This window comes from Hippocampus bargibanti, linkage group LG02, assembly GCF_051943395.1.
Source record: "Hippocampus bargibanti isolate YZ-2025 linkage group LG02, ASM5194339v1, whole genome shotgun sequence".
In the NCBI taxonomy this organism is placed as follows: domain Eukaryota; kingdom Metazoa; phylum Chordata; class Actinopteri; order Syngnathiformes; family Syngnathidae; genus Hippocampus; species Hippocampus bargibanti.
In genome coordinates this window covers 11,704,282-11,722,409 of record NC_142735.1, presented here as the reverse complement: position 1 = coordinate 11,722,409, position 18,128 = coordinate 11,704,282, and the positions used below count along the sequence as shown (strand labels likewise).

Sequence of the window (18,128 nt, the reverse complement as noted above, 5' to 3'; positions counted from 1 at the left end):
ACAGTGTATAAAGAATGCTGACATGACATTTTAAACAAAACATGTTAACTGTTGCCAATCAAATGGTGAATATGCTACTCTGTGGAGTTCATGTTTGTAAATCTGACTGTGATGAACGTCAGTGCCTCACCAGCCATGAACCTCACCGTACGTCACTGCTGACAACATTGTTTGCTTACTAACTAGCTTTTGTGGCAATTTTAGTCATGTCAATGTGACAAAACATAGCAACTTGAGAATTTGTGCTCGAGTTGATGGCGAAGGCATCTTGGAAAGGAAAAAAAACGCAATTCGACTGGAAGGCATCGTCAGCCATTGCATTTATCTGATTACATCCCTTCACAGCCAATTACGACAGACATTCCTGAGAAGGAGCCTTAATATAAAGCAGCTTTGATAGCCACCTCATATCTGTGTTTCGCCAAATCCACCACACTTATTTGTTATTCGATGCCTCCTTGATGCGTTAAATGGAGATACAAAGTAAGGGATGATGAATTACTCGATGCAAAGCGCCTTGTCTTATTTTGATGGTGAGGACAGGGAGGTTCAAACAAGCTCTAATATTTGGTTTTATGGTAACCCTCATCACCCTAACATCATAACATGTTATCCTAACCAGGCATCCAAATCGATACCTGCAAATATGCCAACTGTGGTTAAAAATATTTTTGGTGAGTCATTCACATTTTAAATATCTGGTTCTTTATTACAGTGCCTCGTCAGTTGCCCGGAAGTAGAACTTGCTGAAACCAATAAAGTGCACACCCACACACACGTGTGGTTTAACTTTGCACATGAAAAGTCATCCAAGCGCGACATTTCAAATATGGTAAAATGCATAAGAGATAGCATGACATGTATAAGTTAACAGAGTCAATTACAAACCCTTTCCAACGAGTGAACAAGTTTGACATACACCAAAAAGCTTCACCGCAACCACAAACGAGTGGCCAGGCTAACCTATGCGCCACAAGTATGCTCAGGGGCCGTGTGGCAAGAGGGAGAGGCCGTCACGTTTCCTGTACCTAATTTCCTGTAAAGCCACCACTCCACTCATACCTGCCTGTGGTTATTACCTCCTCCTTTCCTTTAATATTTCACAATGAAACACGCACCTAGTTTTTACACACCTTTATTGTACCGCCACCTTTTCAGATAGGGGAATAATCCATCCTCCACCTGTGGGAGCTGCTTGTCCCTCATCCAATAAAAGCTCTGAGCGGCTTTAATGGGACAGCATTTTCTGTATGCCGGTGATACACATGTGGAGGAAAAGCCAGGGAGGCGGAAGGTGAAACACGGGCGGTTAATACAATCAGAAGTGCTTTATTCATGTTTTGTGCACCCAGTAGAGACAGCCCTTTGGAGAGAAAACACTGTAAGAGGGCCTCTTTAATTGTAGATTTTGTACTAAAGACTTGTAGAAACCCCAAAGTCACATTGTAAAAGTATCCAACTAATTGATGAGAAGGTTTCTTCAGCCGTCATCTGTACAAAAGTGAAGGTTTCGGACGTTTCGCCTCCTATCCAAGAGGCTTCGTCAGCGAACTAAAGTCTGACTGGTCGTATCGGCCCTATTTATATATCCCTAATGTCCAGACATGGTGGCGCCGGACACAGCTATGATAGGTCCCTAATCTCAGGTTGGGGGGGCAGAGGACCCCTCCCTGTGGCCCCACTGATTGTTCCTACATTCCTGACTAACGACTAGCCTATTACTCCCACTCCCACTCCCACCGGTATCACCTCATCAGCATAACGACCCTCATCAGCATTACGAAAGTTGCCTAACCTGAAACAGGTTAGGCAACTTTAATAGGCCAGTCGTTAGTCAGGAATGTAGGAACAATCAGTGGGGCCACAGGGAGGGGTCCGCTGCCCCCCCAAACCTGAGAGTAGGGACCTATCATAGCTGTGTCCGGCGCCACCATGTCTGGACATTAGGGATATATAAATAGGGCCGATACGACCAGTCAGACTTTAGTTCGCTGACGAAGCCTCTTGGATAGGAGGCGAAACGTCCGAAACCTTCACTTTTGTACAGATGACGGCTGAAGAAACCTTCTCATCGATGGACCACTCCTGTACGACTGAGAGCTTACACAGACGTATCCAACTAATTGTACATTTTACCATTTGCATCATGCTAAGAGGCTGTCGATCATTTAAATAACAAAGAGGCTAACTTTCCTTTGGTTAGCCGATGGAACGCAAACCCTAATTAAACATGGCACATAATTAAATGCAATCCTTCCTCCTCAAACCCTACCTGATGTAAGACTACCTGACGGATTTTTTTATTTGAATGTGCAACAAAATTGGGCAAACTTTATTGTTCACACAAACATAAGCTGAAGCTATATACAGGTAAACTCATAATCGAGAACACCCAGAAATGCTCTACCAAATGCACAAAATTGCTACAGTACATTTTATGCATCCTGAAAGGGGTATTTGAAAACATTGATTGGTTAATTAATTGGTGCATTAATTTAGCACACGCAATCTAGTTTATTGTGCATTTTGAACATTTGCCACCGAAAGGGAGCCACAAACTAGCAGTAAATCGGCTCCCTGCACAGCACATAGAAATTGAGGGTTCAAGTTCAGTTTGTGACACGACTGCTATTTGTGAGCCTGTCATTGGTGTTTTCAATGATAGGCAAATGGAATGGCCAAAGGGAAAGTGCTTGCATGCGGTTGTTTTAAATCGATGATATGTAATTCTTATAATTTTGGGGGAAATTGTTCCCTTCTCTACCTGCCAAACTCCGGCTTGTTGTTGCATGATTTAAATTGAGTTCACTGCCATTAAATTCAATTTAGTTTGGAAATCAAAGCAAAATGAATACATAAATAAATGCAAATCGGTTGTACTACAGTTCATGTCTGAAAATAAGTCGAATCACTCATATCTGCAAATTTCCCCATTGTGGGACAAATAAAGGTTTTCTGATTCTGATCTCAGACTGTTGTTAATAACGCCTTTTGCTAATTACATGGTAAATAACTGTCTAGGAATTCATAAATAAAGACAACCAAGCTTCTTAGCATATGATGAAAATAAATCTGCAGATAGGCTACCCTGCAATGCCAAACAGCAAGTATGTGCCGCTCTCCTCTGTAGTTGTCTAGTTAAACATCAATCAATCATGAATATTCCTTTTCTGACACCAGGAGGCCCACTCTGCCAAAAGAACATCAGCAGCCTTAAAGGACAACGGACATCACTTTTTTGTTTCCTAACTGAGATCAGAAAAACGTTTTATAGCATCTAAAATACCCAAAACACACAGTATGATATTTTTAGTCAAATGCAAAACACCAATAAAAATGACTTAAAGTGTGCTGAAACAGCAAAAAAATGAAACCAAAAGTGGCCAGTTTCAGAAGGTCCCGCCCCTTTGTTCGTGGTGTCACCCCAGGACGTCTTGCCTTGCTGGAGAATCAAAATAAATGGCTTCAGATTCGGAGAATATGCTTTCTTGTTACTCATCCAGTTATCAATATGATTCAAATAGTTCTGAAGAGGAAAGCATACATGTTTGCAATCGATTAAAGAATTTATTCCATGCCATTTTGAGGTATCTGGGGGTGGGAAATATAGCACCAAAAAGAGGCAGAAAATGGCGACAAAGCTCTGTGTAAGAAATTAATCAGCCCGTTTTCACAGGCTGATTAATTCCTTACACGGAGCTTTGTCGCCCTCTTCTATCTTTTTTTGGTGCTACATGAAGTTTTCAGACCAAACCAAGGACAGCAAAATGCATTGACATGATGGAAGGACTGCTACAATGTGTCCTTTTTTCGGTCAGGGGCGTTCCTTCAGTGACGTAACGTGAGGACTCGTCACCAACTCAAAAACAAGACTTCCGGAATATTCAGCGTGAGTCTTAAAATGTAAAATATAGCTATATGCGGTGGAATTTTTTTAAAATACGCTCAGTAGAACTCATTTGAAGCGACTTTACAAATTATGGACAGAACTTGTCCGGAGACGTCGGTTGTCCTTTGAGCAAGTGCACCAAATGCGTCCCACATATCACAGAGTGCTAAATGAACTTTGTAGCCTTGTCCTATGCCTCCATCCACCTGTGTCGCCATTACTCTCCTCCTCCACCACCACCATCTCCAGTGAGAAGGCATAAAGGCACACAAATCAAATCAAATTATATTGTCATTTTGCCTCTTTGCCTAACGCCATCACTCTCCCCTCCTGTCATCACACCCTCTCTCCATCTGAGCCTCTCAGAAAAACAGCATCAGTGAGTCAAAGGGTTGGGAATGTTCCCCTTTCCCAACATGTCATTACTGTCAGCCTCCAAAAAGCTCCGGGACTTGCATGATTGTGCCTTTGTGTTTTGGTAGAATGGCATTTCAATGTCACCGCATCGGAAAGTTTCCCAGTCCATCGCAACCCACTTCTTTTCATTTGTATCGCGTTCTACACAAAAAGGGATTGGCCTCAATCTTTTAAAACACGAACACACATACAAAGACTCCATGTACCATTTTCTCTCTGGGGAAAATAATCACCTATTTTACCGGATAGCTCACAATGGGGACATATCTTGCATATTTTTGGGTAGTGGGTTCTAATTTGCTCGCTTGTCAAAATGTGGAAAATTGGTCAATTACAATAGTAACAGTATTTTAAAACTAGCACAAACTTTAACCCTATTCCTAATACCAACTCTTACCGCACATCCAACCCTAACTCCAACCCTATTTCTTACCCCGACCCTAACCCCGAACACTAGGTTTTTGGCTTATCGTTAAGGAATGGGGTTAAGGTTAGGGTTGAGGTTGAGGTTATGGTTGGTTTTTGTGTAGGGGATTAGGATTGGGGTTAAGGTTGGGAGTTAGAGTAAGAGGTTTCGGGGTAGGAGTAGGGCGAGGTAAAGGCTGTTTGGGTTTGGGGTTAGCGTTTAGGGTTAGGATATAGGAATAGGGCGAGGGTCTACGATTTGGGTTCATGTTCAGGATACATTTAGGTGGTCAGGATTGAGGTTTAGAGTTCAGGATTAGGGGTGAGGGTTGGGATTGCACCTCTGACTTAATCCTCTGCTTGACCATTCATAAACAAGATCGACATGGCAATCTGGATCGAAAGTGTGTCTCCCTATTGTCTCAAATTTTGTACTGATCAGCTGGTGCCAGATTTCATTTTGGGTATTCAATGGCTCCCATTGTTCTTCCAAAGCTTATCCCAAGCCTCCAACGACGACAGGTCTGTCACTCTTAAAGCCGTTGTCATCAAGTCTTTTGAAAGCTTTATGCTGGACTGCCAGAAGGGCAACAAAGAACTCCTGCCACAGTCCCTGCAATTTACCTTCAGGACAAATAGTTGACACAGTCAGCATGGGACTGCACTTCATTCAGGAACACCTCGAAAGGTGTTCCTGTTTGAGGGCTTGAGTTCTTCATTCAACACCATCATCACACTCCTTCAAACTCCTCCTGTTAAGTGCCTCCCCTGCCATCTGCCAGTGGACTTAAAAGCTTCCTATTCGGCAGGACACAGCAGGGGAGGCTGAGAGATACATCATCATCACCATGGACCATCAACACCAGGGGACCCAAGAATTTCTTCTTTTTCCCCTGCTCTTCTCGCTCTAAACTTGCCTCAATGCTGTCAAACCTCCAGGTTGCAGATGGCACCTCAGTCTGCTGCCCTATAAATTAAGGATACGGAGAATTCATTTGTGCCATTTCACACATTTTTGTTGTGACACTACTGTATTGTGATTTTGTCACTATTTGTTTTTTGCATAACGGCTATTGATCATCCCACCACATTGCTTGACCACATTGCACATCATTTGCATAATTGTCGTACTATCCGTGTGACTGTTCTGCTGGTACCCTAACATTGATCAATGACTTTCTGAACTAGACATATTATGAACAATGGATTGTGCTGTTGCAGCACTTTTTTAAAATCCACCTTTTCTGTTAAAATGAACATATTCTTTTCACCGTTTGAGTCACACAACAAAAAGCTTTCTCCTGCCTAACAATTATGATTAATGCCCTTAAACAGAAAGCCACTAATGCCAACTTCAGAGCCCTGAAGCAGTATTCGTTTTCCAAATTATACCAAAAGAAAATGATTTATCATCCCAACATAATACTGATCGCCCACATCATTCGCGACAACCAAGCATCAGTAATGTGTATGAAGTTTTATGGCAGTTCTCATTTGTCAAACATTTGAACCCCCAACCCCAACCCCACCCCACGCCCACACACACACACACACGCACTCTCTCTCACACACACACACACACACACACACACACACACACACACACGCGCACACTAAAGCATGAGTATGTTTGTGCAACTGAGATTATAGAAACCATGCAACAATTTGTGCAAAATCTAAACTCTTAATTTGCTTTATCTATAAAAAAAGGATATTTGATAGAAAATGTGCAATGAGGCATCTTGAACTATTCTATTACTTCTGAAGCACTCAAATTATTGTCCATTGGTAAGAGACTCCTTAATCCTTTAATCTGATGGACCATGTTGCAAATAACTGAGTACTGTAGTAGTACTAGTGTAAAACACTGAAAAATACAAGCAATTAAAGACACATTTTTCTAGACAAATAGACGTATATAAAAAAAAAAACTTTTTGAGGGATCATTAATTGAGAGAACATCACAATGAATTCACTCATTTTATTTTTTTTCGAAACACGTGGACATTCTGTCAACGGTACCTATATTCCAAAGGATGAAGCAGCAAATAAATGCAAAGAAACTATTATGTGTCACATTTGAAAAATACTGTTCATGTTGAACTTTGTTGAAAAGAAAACAAAGAACCCTTTTCTGACACATTTTAATTTTTGTACCAGGGCATATGTAATTTGTTGTGTTTAGGGATTTGGAAGACCACGCTGCGGCTTGCTGAGCATTCCACGGACTAATGTTTTTTTTCTGCCACACACCCCAGGTCCACCAGATCTAAATTGTGGTACGGGTTGTGGAAAACCACTGTGGTGGACTTGATGAAGATACAGACAGAAAGATTCAGCACTCTGTCGATAACTGTTGGATGTCATCATATTTCATTCAAAAATATAACATTGTGATTTGATCCGAAACACTTTTATATATTCTTCAAAGTGGACCCCTGACCATGGCATAACTAGTAGATTGGTGTATTTTGCATTGCTGTTGCACCTTCCTAAAAAACATAAAAATACAAAGTATACATGACATGCTCTCCAAAAAACAAAAACAAAAAAAACCATAAATTAGCAAGTGAGTCTGTAAGTATGCCTGCAAGTAAATCTGTGAAAGCATTTTGTTTCATGGAGGCAGCAATTATCAGTATGTCATGAAGTGCATACAGCGGGCACTTATCTAATATGCCAATCACTTCACAAAGCACTCCAATCCTGCGTGATGTGCTTTTTTTCATTATTTAATGATCATTCGTGCCTCAACCAAAACACAATATAGCTCTGCATACCTTCTGGTTCGTCATTACTGTCAAACCTGATGTGGGGGTGAGTTTTGCCAATATGATTTTAGGGGACCCCTCACATATTATGTGCCTTGAGAAGCTCACTAAAGATTCCATTGGAAGTTTAATTCCACACTTGAACACTCCAAAGACCTGACAATTGGTATACGAACAAGCAATTAAAAAGTAGCTCAACGAGAAGTAAATGGCTGTAATTAGTTGCCCTACAAAGTCAGTGCTGTCTTCAAATAGGCACCATAAATTGTCATTATCATTCTCTCTGTCAGCGATCAACAAATCAGAAAGTAACAAAGATTTGGTTGTGTAATTTTGGTGGTTACAATCAATGCCACAGTGTAACAAAAGTAACATGACTGAGTCAGTCAAACTGGTGCCTGGGTCTATATGTTCAGATGTTAATCAAGAATCTTGCTTCATAAACAATTGCAGTGTAATGCTGAACACTTTTGGCCCTCGCCGCTATCGACCGAACATTTTGCAGTTAATTGGCTGGGGGGAGGGAAAGTAGGATGTTTTCATTCCTTATAAAGAGAACTCTAGAGACAAAAGTCTTCATAACAAAAAAAACACAAACATATTCCATGCAGTATACTACCTTATATAAAGGGATGGAAGGTATCCCAGAGCACAGTGGGAGAATGCATAATGATTTGTCGGCTTCATTTCCTAAAAGAAGACATTTTTTACATTATACACAAAAGTGTGTATACAGTTGTGGTTGTTTATAAATTGCGCTATAAATAAAGTTGAGTTAAGTTAAGTTGAATAGCTTTCGGTCATTCCTGAGGTAAGAGGGACAGTATGCAAGAAATTTAAGTAAATCTCTAGACTTGACCCCAATAGAACATGCCCTTTTTAAACTGCTGATAAAGGCAATGAAGGGAATACTAAACATTTATTTATTTAATTTTTTTGAAGTTTAAAAGGTGTTGCTGAATGTATTAATGGACCTGCTTATGTATTCCACATGCATAGCTGTATTGTGAGTTTGCATTACCATGCCCAATTTTGCTGGTGCGGTCACTGGATATGCAAAAGTAGTACCGTGTTTCTGCCGATTTGCACCTGAAGGGGCTTTTGCGGCATGAAAGAGAAGAGAAAAATAACATTGCCTAACACCATCATGCCATACCCACCTCGCTCATTGTGTGCTGCTTATCGTAAGCACTCAGGGGTGTCGTTGTCTAAAATTATCTCATGCTGGCTGAGCACTATGGCCGAGATTGAATAAGGTGGCTCTTGTTGAGTACCGGAGGAGCGGGAGGAAGAGAGGAGCTTTTGCTGCTATATTATTAATCTCAAGAGGTCGTATGAAAGAAGAAGAAAAGGGACTTGATGCTGATTTTTTTTCCTGTGGCTTAACAGAAATCGAAATAAAAGAAACAAAAGCATGGCTAAATAAGGCTGCCATCCTCACCTGGCACCGCAATGTGAAGTGAGACCCTGGTGATAAGTGCCCCCTAGAGGAAGGCAATAATCAGTTGAGTTTATATTAGAGTTGCTGTGTCTGATAAAGAACAAAAAAACAACGAAACAGAGAGCAAAGTTAAAATGCACATCACAGTCATTTGTGTGTGTGTGTGTGTGTGTGTGTGTGTGTGTGTGTGTGTGTGTGTGTGTGTGTGTGTGTGCGCTTCAATTATTAAATGGACTTGCACAGGAACCGCTCTAAAGCATTATAGATTTTGTCGATCCATTGTGTTGAGACGTTTTCTGGCAAATGTGGTGGGGATTAATGCCATTATTTGGGGTCATAATTCTTTGAATGGGTGCAATATAAACTCAAAAAACACTGACTCCACATTGGAAGAAAAAAAAGAAAGATGGTGTTGTTTCAAGTGTGTAAGTCGGTCATTTTAAAGAACACAGAATCAGGTTGTTTAAGTCAATCAGAGTTAATCAGTGTAAGGATGTCAATCATAGCCAGTCAGAGTAAGAGTCAGGAAGAGTGAGTCAGAGTCAGTAATAATTCAATCAATGTGTCTGTAAACCGGTGTTAGTCACTCAGAGTTGGTGACTTGGTTGAGAGCAGTGGTACTTAATGTTGTTGGAGGCACCGAACCCCACCCCCACCAATTTCATATGCTCATTCACTGAACCCTTCTTCCAATGACTGCCTACTAACTGCAGACTAGACTGAGGGGTGGACCTCTGTGGCGGTGGATCATCCGAACCCCTGATACCGATTCACCAAACCTCTAGGGTTCGATCGAACCCAGGTTAAGAACCAAGTGGTTTAGAGTGAGTCGATGGCAGTCAAATCGGTTAGCAGTGGCAATGTCTGGTCAGTGATGTTTTTGTAGCATTTCATCTCGCTTCGTCAAAGACAGTACGATATTTATCTGCTTGACTGAATTACAAAAAAGATTTGAAGTATGAGAAGGCCATTAGACTCAGTCAGTCACGATTCAACAAATCAGAATCAATAAGAATCAGTAAGTTTCAATCATCAAACAGCCAGTCAAAGTCCATGGAAGTTAGTCTGAAACACTATTTCTGATACAGTGAAATCCCTCTACAATAAAATCATCGTTTATAGCAAGAATTTTTTTCACAGCAGGATATTTTTCACTATAGCAAATTATATCCCATATACGACACACACACACACACACACACACACACACACACACACACACACACACACACACACACACACACTCACCCAAATGTAAATGTCTACTTTATTTTTATTTAATAGTGTATAAGTACATTTATTTTACACTTCATTTATAATAATACTGTAATACATTTCATACACTTCATTTAGCTAGTTTACAGTGGAAAGAAAAACAGCAAATAATTTTACTATCAACATTCACATTCAGTTCGATCAATTTATTGCATGTCTCTTACTTTTCATCCTCCATGTTTCAATTTTAGGACTTTTATCCGGGTTGTGCATCTCAATTTCTGTCTGACCGCAGTGGGTACAAGTTAAATAGGCTCTGTTTAATTGTTTTGGGTCTGTAACCCAAACCCAGGTTTGAAATATCAACCCTGGCTAGAAAGTTTGACGAAAAACGATAACTTAAGTGGAAAAGCTTGATTTTGGCAAAAAAAAAAAAAAAAAAAAAATACATGTTTGAAAAATGTATTTGGAAATGCTGTAAATTACATTGAACCCTAGACTTTGTTTAAAATCCTAAATTGAAACTTGATCTCTGGTAAGAAAAAAAAAAGCCTATCTCTATCTTGAAAACTGACTTTGAAATCCCGACCTTCCATTATATACCGGCACCTGTCTTAAAAACTCTTATTTGGAGCCCTATAACTTGGTACGACAGTAATTTCATCCATAAGTGCCTACCTCGGCTGCTCTTCGCCATATATATATCCATCCTGTGTTCTTCCATCACCGTTTGGTTCGGGGCCGCCACAAAAATGGACAAAATCCGACTTCAACGGACAGTTAGGACGGCGGAAAAAATCATTGGCACCGCCCTACCCACTCTCGAGGACTTGCACACTGCAAGAATCCAAACTAGGGCGCGGAAAATCTTACTGGACCCTCCGCACCCTGCCCACCACCTTTTCCAGCTACTCCCCTCAGGCAGGCGCTACCGATCCATGCGCACCAAATCCAGCAGACATTTAAACAGCTTCTTCCCCCAAGCCATTAACTCTTTGAACTCTTTCAACAGTAGCCAAAATGGAACTGTATAGTGCCACTTAGCAGTTTTTTTGACAACGATACTAGTGCAGCGTGTTCTACCGGAAACAAATTCCTTGTGTGTCCTACATACTTGGCAATAAAGATGATTCTGATTCTGATTCTGATTCTGATTCTGATATATTGGACGGAGGTCTGTTTTCCGATTTTAAGGTTGTGACATATTTTAAAGCATGTGATATTTTGGTCATTGAGCTTCAAGCTACTTATCTGGGGCAACGATATAGGAAGCGGCTGACTCAACATCATTTGGACTGAAATAAAGCATGTGGGCTCGGGGCAGCGAGGATATGCAAAAATGTGGGAATGTATAAATAAATCTGTTTATTCTAGCCACTATTTGGAGCTACTTACATTATCATATGGAGCACAGTGGGTCATGCCGCAGAGGGAGAATGACATTTCCCAAATTGGCATCCAAGTATGGAAATGTCATCAGTTGAAAACAAGAAAGTCCATCAATGCTGCATTCACAATTTATGAATTACTTCAAGTGGAGAAATATGGGAGGGGTAAAAAAATGCCAGCAGTGGCACTTCCTCCACCTGCGACCCGGTGAGGTGGTCCTAGACTGCAGATGGCTTTTCCAAGATAAAGTCGCAATGAAAAATGAATAACTGCAACAAACACAGTGGCTGTTGCATGATTCATGTATGCTGTAATGGAAAAAAATAAGGAACAAATGGCACAGGGAGGAGGCCCTTCATCCATAAAAACGTCTGCAGAATCGCACCATGTACACTGGAGGAGAATGAAAGACAATAACATATCAAACCATGATTCATATCATATATTTATGCCTTCGCATGTAACCCAGCAATGCCTGTGATAATATACATATAGTGGCTCACTGTCAAGTTCTGCTCCGTTCTTGTTTTTGTTTACAGCAGCAGCTGGAGTGGAGGACGTTCCCCTTCAGTTGTGCACCTGTTTGTCGTTACCAATCAAGCCTTGCCATGAATTTAAGGACTCTTAACCTTGTTTGGTCCAGTGTAATTTTCTTTATGCCCCCGTTTCATGGTTACAGTTGCTCATGAGTTGATAATTTTATTGTATAGTTAGTATTTTTTTGCATATCTTGTTTTACTCAGATTACCATAATTTCCGGATGACATAACGCAACTGATTATAAGCCTCACCCAGTACATTTTTAAAGGACAGGCCATTTTGTACATACATAAACCGCACCCGACTATAAACCGCATGTTTATAAAGAAAGACGATGTAGCATATGTCACACTGCTACAGAATGTTGCGACAGGTCGATAAGCAGGGGTGACGTCACGACCGCAGGTAGAAGAACATGGCGGCACATTAAAGACGTTGAAAAAGCAACTCTTCTCCTCTCATTCCTCCGGACACAACATTGGCGACGAAGATGGACTTCTACACAGCTGCCCTCCCCTCGTTTCTCGCGCTCCCCGGTGAGCCACCAGTCCCGTGGTCCCGCTGGTATGACTCTTTGACGACATATCTGATGGCAATCGAACTAAACGAGGCAAGCGACGCACGGTTAACGGCTAAGCTAGTGCACAGTTTGGGAAGTGAGGGGCAGCACATTTTTCGTACACTCGGACCCACGCAGAAATACAGACATTTTGTCGCTTTGTTTGTTGTTTGTGTCGCCCCACCACAGAGCGTGATTGTCCGGCGGATTGCCTTTCATCAATGACAGCAACAAACAGGTGAGTCGGTACACCACTATGTTGCCAACTTGCAGTGTTTAGCGGGCCTCTGTAAATTCGGCCGCTTGGAGGAGGAAATGATTAGAGATCAACTAGCGGAGCACACAATTGAAGCTACGGGAGAAACTGTTATTGTCCCCTGACGACCTCCCACTATCGAAGGCAGTAGAGATGGCGTTCCAATTGGAGAACGCAGCACAATTAACGGCTCGGCTTGTGAACCCACCAACACCTTCACACTCTCCCGCGTTGGCCGACACACACACACACACCTCGTGCCAACTGTGGGTCTGCCTTGCACCCCACACGTGCGCCTACTTGCAGAGCCACCGGACAACGATGCCAGCGCTGCGGGAAGATGAACAACATCGCCAGGATGTGCCGCTCTGCTCCCACGTCACCATACCTGTCACGCCACTCACCAGGCCAGCCGAGGCAGACCACCATCCACTGCGTGGGCTCGCGTGCCAAACCATTCAAGTGGTGCACAGTGGAAGTGGATGGAGTTAGTTTACCACTCCTGCTTGACACTGAAGCCTCCAGGTCACCGTTGAACGTGTTCACAGTTTGACGTCTTTTTCCTCATCTCCCGATCGAGGCAAACGCTGAGAACTTGTTTGGCTATGGCAAAACTAAGATTGGCATGGTGGGCACTGCCACCTTCACAGTGCGCTATGCTCTACCCAATTTGGTGCCCTAGGCGAGATTACATCCCGGCGCCCCCAATACAATTCAATGACAACAGCCAACTGAGCAATCACAACGTGGCGGCGCCCCTCCAGCAGATGGCGCTCTAGGCGACCGCCTATATCGCCTATGCGCTATGGCTCGAGGTCTCTCCCCCCCCTTCATCTTCCAAATATCCCGTTATGGCGCCAAACTCTTGGGCTTGGACTTGTTTTGTGCACTCGGCTTTTCCATCTCTGACAATGCGGGTGAAACAATTCACCCTACTCCCTAGTCTTCCTCAGCCAGCAGAGGGGCCAATGAGAAGCGCCGGGCGAAGCAACGCACACTTACTGTGTCGGACTGGGTCCGCATTCACCGGCAGAGCTGCTCTCACAAACTGGACTCATCCTGGACAGCACCGGTACAGATTACCGCCTAACTCGGACCGACCGCCTTCTGTCTGGCTGACGGGTCGCATGGGCATGCCAGCCGCCTAGGGAGAGTGGCATCACCGACCCCCTCGAACGACAGGGCTGTCGCAGATATAGGCTTCTCCGACAAAGACTACTGACGTCCTGCCACACATCCGAGAACATCAGTGGGACGCCGAGAACACGTGAAGAGCGTGGTGAACCAGCCGTGGGGCCAGAGCCTCGGCCAGCTCGCGTTCGCCTTTGCCCTCGGTATTTGGACCATTAAATCACCGATTTCAAACCCTAGCCAGTGCTTAGCCTATCGCGTGGCAGAATAACCCACACGGCTAAGCAGGGAAACCGGCAGTCTACCCGGTTTCCCTTGTTTGCAGAGTTTTTCTGGTTCCTTCAGGGAGGGGAGTAAATGTAGCATATGTCACACTGCTACAGAATGTTGTGACAGGCCGATAAGCAGCGGTGACGTCACAACCGCAGGTAGACGAACATGGCGGCACAATAATGCAGTAAGTAGTAACACAAAAAACATGCCAGTACAAGTGAGACAAGGCAGCAACACGTTAGCACTCGCTAACAGGTCTGAGAACAAAAACATGCCGAGTCACTGAGACATGAAAGAAATACGTTAGCAAAGGTTGCTCTTTGCATAAGGTCAGATTTGGTGAACGATTTCTCGTTGCTGGTTATCCAAGCCTCCGATTCAACTCGGAGGGCCACTTTAAATGCACGATCCACACGCGTAGTTACCGCAGTTACATTAACATGCGTCTTCCTCGGCACATATATCCGCCGTGTCTCACTCTTATCTTCAGTGCTCGAGCGCCCCAACAATACAAAAATTGGCCGCATTGTTGCATAAACCGCAGGGTTGAAAGCTAGTGACAAAAGTCGCGCCTTATAGTCCTGAAATTACGGTATTTACATTTCGTGGAAGTGAATCATTTTGTCTTGTGTATTTTCAGATTTGTAATTACCTTGCTGTTTGCGGGCTTTTTCCTCTTCATATTGACTTTTGCTGTTTTTTTCTCACTGGAGATGTATGTTTCCCCACACCCTCCAGCACCTAAAAACACAGGATTGTGTCATAAAATGTTAAAATAATACAAATTTGTCACTTATAAACTCTTAGCAAAAGAGAAAACGTGATCATTTTGCAACGATCCACTGAAAAATCACATGCTTGAATTGTGACATTTCTACTTCACATCATAACTGATCAGGAACACCGTTGCTGGAGTCCACCGAAGTGTCGTGTGAATCATGTCAATGACGCATTATTGTATTTCATGATGGAAGTAACATAAATAAGAAAATGTTCTCAAAGACTGGCTGTTGATGGCTACTTGTGAATTATAGAGCCCGACCCCCTTGTCACAGAGTATGAAGGACTTGAGAGGTCTGAACATATGACTACCACAATGACACAATGACTCTCCTCTCTATTGATTATTATAATAAATGATTAATACATGATTATTTGATGCCGATAGTAATTCAGAATTCAAGTTAATGCTCTACGTACCCAACCTGAGACTTCTTGCTTCGCCCCCGGTCCCAAACACAAATTTACCAAATGTCAGGCTACGAAGGGGCATGCCAAACAATGACTTGCTGTTCTTGAAGACAAGTTAATGAGATCCTGCAGCATGTTCCACACTGGTAACTATTCACAAAGTGCCAGTAATCTAACTCGTAGTCATTCACAAAGCCCGACTATCGTCCGTGTATTTGTAGCTATTGATCGGCGGGCTGTGTAATCCTCCAATGTGACAACGGTTAGCAAGATTAGGGGGCTCAGGCCCTGGAGTCGCCACTTTTAGGTGGGTAATGGGCACAAAAAAAGCATGTTAATTGCCCTTGACTGCTGAAAGTAAATTAATTATTGATCGCTCTCCTGACTCTTCTTCTGTACTTACATAGCCTTACAAATCCTTTTTATCTCCAGCTCAGAGAAATAACATTTCCTCCTTTTCCAGTCATTATGCAGGGAGGGTTGCGAGAACCACGGGCCAAATTCCTCAAATGCCTTCTTCCTGTGTTCCTTACAAATTAATTTCATTTTCCTTCGCTCCGTTAAAAGTATGCTTCATGTTCTTGCACTGCATGCATTCTTCACGTATGGGTTCCGAGCACCCCCGCACCCTCACAAATAAACTAGGGGACGCATGAATAAAAAGCAAGGTTGCGGGTCTGTTGCAAATTAATGACGCCGGATGTGTGCAATCGCGGCAGCCTTCCACAGACAACAGCATCATTATTTTGCCTATTGATTTCCTCGTCCTCCTGCAGCTTGAGGAGTGGGTTGAAAAATACAGTGTTGTGTTTGAAATGAGATTTTAAAGTCCAACATCTTGCAGCAAGCTTGGATTAACGTTTGAAAATGAGCTCTGTGTCGACATGCGTGTATGAATCTCATTTGCTACTGCATTCACTGTCATCCTGCATTCAGTTATTACATTGTGTGCTTGTCAAAACGTATCTCCGGTCACAGTCACCAAAGTCGTACTGAGGTCTGAGTCCTAATGGTCACATGGACAACATTGCTAATACCTAATATAGTGGAAAACTGAAAGTCGCCTGAAAGTGGATGCTTCAAAGTAAAATGGCAGACTTCCTGCGGCTTTTCAGGCATGGTGTCTTTTGAGGCAATTTTTTGTGGTTCTTTTGAGGCAATTTTTGTGATTCTGTGGTTTTACTCATGATGGCGACTCATCAAATGTCACCATTACACATTCTTCTGCCCTGACCAAATGTTGGTGTTTAGACAGCGAGCTTAACAATCTTCCAATAAAAAACAAGTTGAGAATCAACCGTTTAGTATTTTTATGGAAGTCTTTCTTGTAAAACTGCATACAAACAGAAAAGGAATACGAATGTTGTACAGCATACAATTATACATATAAAATTACATTAATGAACCAGGCCTATTCTTTAGCTCAGGGGTCGGGAACCTATGGCTCGCGAGCCATATATGGCTCTTTTGATGATTGCATATGGCTCGCCGATAAAACTAAATACATATTGTCGTTTTTTTCGCCGTTCATTTCCCGTTGGGGCTGCAGTTGGCGGAAAGCTCATTTTTGATTGGATGACACTGAGCGAGAATGGCCGAGAGCGCCCTTTTGATTGGATGATAGTGGCCGTCATGTTGAAACAGGTAAACGGCCCTTTAAATGAGCCCAACTCGTGCACTTCAGCGTGAATGCACCGGAGCATTAGAGGAGAGAAAATGTTCTGATTTTAATTTGCAATGAAACAATACCATCGATGAAACAGTCGAATGTCAGTGACATTTTAACAAGCCCCATGTTAACGTTAGCATCGACATACTTCTGCGAGAAGTAGATTGCAGATAGCAAGTGTGGAAGCTTATGAGCCGTGTGCAGGCTAGCTAGCAGTAACTTCGCCTCTGGACCGGCAAATTGAATTTCATTCCGATCGTTTGCCTGGATTTTTACTAATCACGAGGAACGGAAAACCATTCATGTTAACGGTGAGTACTATCACAAAGTTATTTTAAATAATACATTCTGATATTTTGATGAAAAGTGGCCGCACACGCGAGTGTTTGTATGTGCGCGCGCGTGCGTGTGGCTCTCACTGAAAAACATTTCTAAATATTTTACTTTTATGGCTCTCTTAGTCATAAAGGTTCCCGACCCCTGCTCTAGCTCATTCAACGATTGATGTGAAATGCTTAACTGACGAAATATTGATGTAGCCTTATAAATAACTTGCACAACAAACAATAAAATGTATAATAGTGTAAATGTACTTACAGAGTGTGCCTGAACAAGTCAAAAGAAAGAGGATGGACATGGATGTAATCACAACTCTCCACAGTTAGATTTCAAAATGGCTACTCCACAACGTTTTTGAGTGGTTTTTACTATTTCCACCACTAGGGGGCACTGTACTGCATTGTAACGTAATTACTGGGTGCAGAACACTCCCCGCCTGGCATGTATAGGATGGCAAACCAACAAACCAACAGAAATAAGAACAAACATCATCAAAATGTAAGTATCAATATACTATCTTCTTCACAGCGACCAATTTTCCCATCGTGTTGACGGTGGCGATGTGCACGATGCTCAGAGAGGGGCCCTGAGAGGGGTCTCTTTTCCCGGGGAGACTGCAGGCTGCCATCCCGCACCTGAATGC

General features: G+C 42.6%; 1 protein-coding gene across 2 annotated transcripts in view; it reads right to left on the bottom strand.

Moving 5' to 3' along the window:
* LOC148901548 (uncharacterized) overlaps nucleotides 1–17,795 on the bottom strand; it is an 82,946-nt gene extending 65,151 nt beyond the window's left edge. For both annotated transcript variants that reach the window (XR_016117872.1, XM_089017142.1), the window contains exons 1-2: nucleotides 17,744–17,795; nucleotides 14,939–15,027 (exon numbers count right to left, since the gene is read on the bottom strand). The gene's annotated coding sequence lies outside the window, so the exon portion shown is untranslated. The remainder of the gene's footprint in view (nucleotides 1–14,938; nucleotides 15,028–17,743) is intronic.
* Between the last annotated feature and the right edge of the window lie 333 nt (nucleotides 17,796–18,128).